This window comes from Schistocerca cancellata, chromosome 2 (assembly GCF_023864275.1).
Source record: "Schistocerca cancellata isolate TAMUIC-IGC-003103 chromosome 2, iqSchCanc2.1, whole genome shotgun sequence".
NCBI classification, from domain to species: domain Eukaryota; kingdom Metazoa; phylum Arthropoda; class Insecta; order Orthoptera; family Acrididae; genus Schistocerca; species Schistocerca cancellata.
In genome coordinates, this window is record NC_064627.1 from 985,114,289 (window position 1) to 985,120,276 (window position 5,988).

Genomic DNA, 5,988 nt, shown 5'->3' on the forward strand with positions numbered 1-5,988 from the left:
TGGTCATAATGTTTCGGCTTATTAGTGTGTGAACCATTGTCGACAGCCCACGATTCCGCAGCTGTCGAGTTACGACACATGCTGGTAGCCGTTGCTCCTTGTTGTGATTTCTGGTTGCTGTGTACCCTTTACTTCTACACAGAATGTAGATGACGTTACTCCTACTTACTTTGTGAGGTTGCGCTGATGTTTGCACATCAAGGCATGTAGCACACATCATGTGAGATTGATCTTTGTTTCATGCCATCTTTATGGATTGTAATTATAAAGGACAGCTATGTAGAAGGAAATAACAACCTGCCAAAAGTGGCAAATAATGTGTTTGCCCCAACAGTTCACATTCTTCAAATATCACAATTTCCCCCTCCAATGAAACACAGTTGTGGTAGGCGCGTCGTCCTGGAGGTAAGTGACAAGGAAGTGGTCGGTAGTAAAAAGTGCTCTAGTAGGTACCAGCTGAGAAAACTGGCCTTGCAAGGGTGTTTATTTATTCCACTCCTCAATTAGTCTATCTCCTGCTCCATCCTCTGTCCATCTCCCCCTCACTCTGTCCATCTCCTCTTCCCACTCTTTCCATGTACATCTCCTCCTCCCCCCCTAATATGCCAATCTCCTCTTCCCCCTCTCTGTCTGTCCATCTCCTCATCCCTTCTCTCTCTCCACCTCCTCCACCCCTACTCTATTCCCATCACCCAATTATCACCCTCCACTCACACCCTATTGCGAGGCTGATGGCTTTTATCCCCAAAGTATTTCTTCCCAGACAGTAACAAGTGTACCAGGTTATGCTGAAACCGATCCAGAAGCTTAGTAGGAAATGTTGAACAGACACATATGTCATATATATCACACACATTTACGTCCAATTCTTTTCTGTTTTACATCATACCACTCCACACAGCATGTTAAAAATTTATCTGTGATATTCAGCTGTGTGGTTTGATCTTCGATCCTGAAACACGTTACCAAAATTACAGGCTGCAGTGCTCATTCTCATAGCATAGTTAAAACATCAAAAGTACAAATAAGAGACAAACTTAACTTCATACTTCTAAATGTATTCCAAGTCAACTATATAAAGGAAATTTACATCAACAGACCGTTTTCAAACATTTTTCGTTACCCTTCTTATCCACACCCCCACCCCTGGCAATAGTGGAGAATCTTACTCATACAGAGTTATTTAAGTCATGAAGCTAATAAATTTTATTGAAATTACTACAGATGTTTCTGAGTTATGATTCACTGTTACCCCGTTTTTATTACAACCTTTATGGGAAGTATTAGGTTCTGAGCCCCATAGTGCTTACTGGGCAATAAGTAACCAGCAAATCCCTGCTTCTTTAAAGAATCGAACTCCCTGACTTGAAGACTAGTTTGATGCAGCTCCCATGCTACTCTATCATGTGGAAGCCTCTTCATCTGAATAATTATTGCAAAACTTACATCCTTCTGCACTTTCTTGCTGTATTCCTCTCTGGGTCCTCATCCACGATTTTATCCGTCCCCCCACAACTCTCTCTCTCTCTCTCTCTCTCTCTCTCTCTCTCTCTCTCCCTCCCTCCCTCCCTCTCTTTCTCTCTTCCCTCCAATTCTAGTGATCAATTGATTTCTCAGAAAGTGTCCTATCAACCCATTCCTTCTCCTAGTCAGACTGTCCCCCGTTCTATTCAGTATCTTCTCATTAGCTATGTGATCTACCCATCTAATCTTCAGCATTCTTCTGTAGCACCATATTTCAATAACTTTGTCTAAACTGTTTATCACCCAAGTTTCACTTCCATTCATGGCTACACTCCATACGAATACTTTTCGAAAAGGCTTCCTGACACTTAAATCTATGTTCAACGTCACCAAATTTCCCTTCTTCAGTAATACTTTTCTTGCATTTACCAGTCTACATGTTATATTCTTTCTACTTTGGCCATCATACGTTATTTTACTGCCTAAATAGCAAAACCCATCTACTGCTTAAAGCGTCTCCTTTCCTAATCTAATTCCCTCAGCTTCAGCTCATTTAATTCGACTACATTCTATTATGCTTCTTCCCCTTTTTTTGATGTTCATCTTACATCTACCTTTCACGATATTGTCCATTCCGTTCGACTACTCATCCAAGTCTTGTAATGTTCCTGACAGAATTACAATGTCTTTGTCAAACCTCAAAGTTTTCATTTCTTCTTCCTGAACTTCACTTCCTACTCCAATTTTGTCTTTGGTTTTCTTTACTGCTTGCTCAATGTACAGATTGAATAATATCGTCGATGGGCTACAACCCTGCCTCACTCCCTTCTCAACTCCAGCATCTTTTTCATGCCCCTCGACTCCTATAACTGCCGTCTGGCTTCTATATCAATTGTAAATACCCTTTCGCTCTCCATATTTTGCCGTTGCTACTTTCAGAATTTGAAAGAGAGTATTCCAGCCAACACCGTTAAAAGCTTTCTCTAAGTCTACAAATGCTACAAACGTAGGTTTGTCTTTTCTTAATTTATGTTCTAAGTTAAGTCAGAGGGTTAGTACTCCCTCGCGTGTTCCTACATTTCTCCGGAATCTAAACTGATCTTCCCTCAGGGCGGCTTCTGTCGGTTTTTCCATTTTTCTGTAAAGAATTCGTGTTAGTATTTTGCAAGCCCTGACTTATTAAACTCATAGTTCGGTATTGGTCACAACTGTCAGCACCTATGGATTTATTACATTCTTCTTAAAGCCTACATCCACATGGATACTCTGCAAATCACATTTAAGTGCTGGCACAATTCTCTATTATTCCAACGTCGTATAACGCGCGGAAAAAACGAGCACCTATATCTTTCCGTACGAGATCTGATTTCCCTTATTCTATCATGGTGACCGTTTCTCTCTATGTAGGTCGGCGTCAACAAAATACACTCCTGGAAATTGAAATAAGAACACCGTGAATTCATTGTCCCAGGAATGGGAAACTTTATTGACACATTCCTGGGGTCAGATACATCACATGATCACACTGACAGAACCACAGGCACATAGACACAGACAACAGAGCATGCACAATGTCGGCACTAGTACAGTGTATATCCACCTTTCGCAGCAATGCAGGCTGCTATTCTCCCATGGAGACGATCGTAGAGATGCTGGATGTAGTCCTGTGGAACGGCTTGCCATGCCATTTCCACCTGGCGCCTCAGTTGGACCAGCGTTCGTGCTGGACGTGCAGACCGCGTGAGACGACGCTTCATCCAGTCCCAAACATGCTCAATGGGGGACAGATCCGGAGATCTTGCTGACCAGGGTAGTTGACTTACACCTTCTAGAGCACGTTGGGTGGCACGGGATACATGCGGACGTGCATTGTCCTGTTGGAACAGCAAGTTCCCTTGCCGGTCTAGGAATGGTAGAACGATGGGTTCGATGACGGTTTGGATGTACCGTGCACTATTCAGTGTCCCCTCGACGATCACCAGTGGTGTACGGCCAGTGTAGGAGATCGCTCCCCACACCATGATGCCGGGTGTTGGCCCTGTGTGCCTCGGTCGTATGCAGTCCTGATTGTGGCGCTCACCTGCACGGCGCCAAACACGCATACGACCATCATTGGCACCAAGGCAGAAGCGACTCTCATCGCTGAAGACAACACGTCTCCATTCGTCCCTCCATTCACGCCTGTCGCGACACCACTGGAGGCGGGCTGCACGATGTTGGGGCGTGAGCGGAAGACGGCCTAACGGTGTGCGGGACTGTAGCCCAGCTTCATGGAGACGGTTGCGAATGGTCCTCGCCGATACCCCAGGAGCAACAGTGTCCCTAATTTGCTGGGAAGTGGCGGTGCGGTCCCCTACGGCACTGCGTAGGATCCTACGGTCTTGGCGTGCATCCGTGCGTCCTACGGTCCGGTCCCAGGTCGACGGGCACGTGCACCTTCCGCCGACCACTGGCGACAACATCGATGTACTGTGGAGCAATTCGGCGGTACGTCCACCCGGCCTCCCGCATGCCCACTATACGCCCTCGCTCAAAGTCCGTCAACTGCACATACGGTTCACGTCCACGCTGTCGCGGCATGCTGCCAGTGTTAAAGACTGCGATAGAGCTCCGTATGCCACGGCAAACTGGCTGACACTGACGGCGGCGGTGCACAAATGCTGCGCAGCTAGCGCCATTCGACGGCCAACACCGCGGTTCCTGGTGTGTCCGCTGTGCCGTGCGTGTGATCATTGCTTGTACAGCCCTCTCGCAGTGTCCGGAGCAAGTATGGTGGGTCTGACACACCGGTGTCAATGTGTTCCTTTTTCCATTTCCAGGAGTGTATTTTTGCATTCGGAGGAGACAGTTTAAAATGGTTCAAATGGCTCTGAGCACTATGGGACTTAACTGCTGGGGTCATCAGTCCCCCAGAACTTAGAACTACTTAAACCTAACTAACCTAAGGACATCACACACATCCATGCCCGAGGCAGGATTCGAACCTCCGGTTGCGCGGTTCCCGACTGTAGCGCTTAGAACCGGCCGGCAGGAGACAATTCTTGACTGGAATTTTGTGAGGAGATCCCTTCGCAACGTAAAACGCCTTTGTTTTAATGATGTCCATCAGAAATCCCGCATCATTTCAGTGACACTCTCTCCCCTATTTCGTGATCATACAAAACGTGCTTCCCTTCTTTGAACTTTTTCGACATACTCCGCCAATACTATCTGGTAAGCATCCCACACCCCGCAGCAGTATTCTAAAAGAGGACAGACAACCGTACTGCAGACAGTCTGTTTAGTAGATACGTTACATTTTCTAAGTGTCCAGCCAATAAAACGCAATCTTTGGTTAGCATTCCCCCACAACATTTTCTGTGTGTTTCTTCCAATTTAAGTTGTTTGTAATTGTAATTTCTAGGTATTTAGTTGAATTTACAGCATTTAGATTGGAATGTTTTATCGCGTGACCGAATTTAAACGGATTCCCTTTAGCACTCATGTGGATGACCTCACACTTCTAGTTATTTACGGTCAATTGTCTGAGGGTATTTCGCCTGTCTCATACATCTTGCACCAGAGTTTTGTCATGGCTGGCTCTCACAAGGCTATCAGTAGTTCTGACAGAATGCCACCTACTCCAGGGGTCTTGTTTCGTCTTAGGTCTTTCAGTGCTCTGTCAAATTCTTCTCGCAGTATCATATCTCCCATCTCATCTTCATCTACTTCCCCTTCCATTTCCATAATACCGTATTCAAGTTCATCTCCCTCATATAGACGCTCAACATACTCCTTCAACCTTCCAACTTTCCTTTCTTTGATTAGAACTGGTTTTCCGTTGGAGCTCTTTCATATTCATGAAGCTGCTTCTCTTCGCTTTTCTCCAAAGCTAAACTAAACCAAACTCCCTCCCAACAGGCCTTGGAAGGCCCAACGGCGCCGACCGACCGCCGTGTCATCCTCAGCCCACAGGCGTCACTGGATGCAGATTGGAGGGGCAAGTGGTCAGCACACCGCTCTCCCGGCCGCATATCAGTTTATGAGACTGGAGCCGCTACTTCTCAATCAAGTAGTTCCTCAGTTTGGTTCACAAGGACTGAATGCATCCCGCTTGGCAACAGCGCTTGGTAGACCGAATGGTGACCCATCCAAGTGCTAGCCCAACCCGACAGCGCTTAACTTCGGTGATCTGACGGGAACCGGTGTTACCATTGTGGCAAGGCCGTTGGCCTCTTTCATCCAAAAAGCTCTTTAATTTTCCTATAGACGGAATCTACCTTTCCCCTGAAAATGTATGCTTCTAACTACTTATTTTGTCCTCTACCATTCCTGCCTAACCATTTTTATATGTTTGTATTCCCTTTCACTTGCTTCGTTTGTTGCATTTTTATATTTTTTTCCTATCATCAGTTAAATTCAATCTCTCCTGTGTCATCCAAGAATTTCTATTGCGCCTTGTCTTCTTACGTATCCGATCCTTTGTTGCCTTCGCTGTTTGAGGCGTCCAGCAGTGAGTGCGTCATAACTTTTTTTTTTCTTCAG

General features: G+C 45.7%; 1 pseudogene; it reads right to left on the bottom strand.

Moving 5' to 3' along the window:
• Nucleotides 1-5,558: 5,558 nt before the first annotated feature.
• On the bottom strand, nucleotides 5,559-5,676 carry LOC126163684 (5S ribosomal RNA; annotated as a pseudogene).
• Between the last annotated feature and the right edge of the window lie 312 nt (nucleotides 5,677-5,988).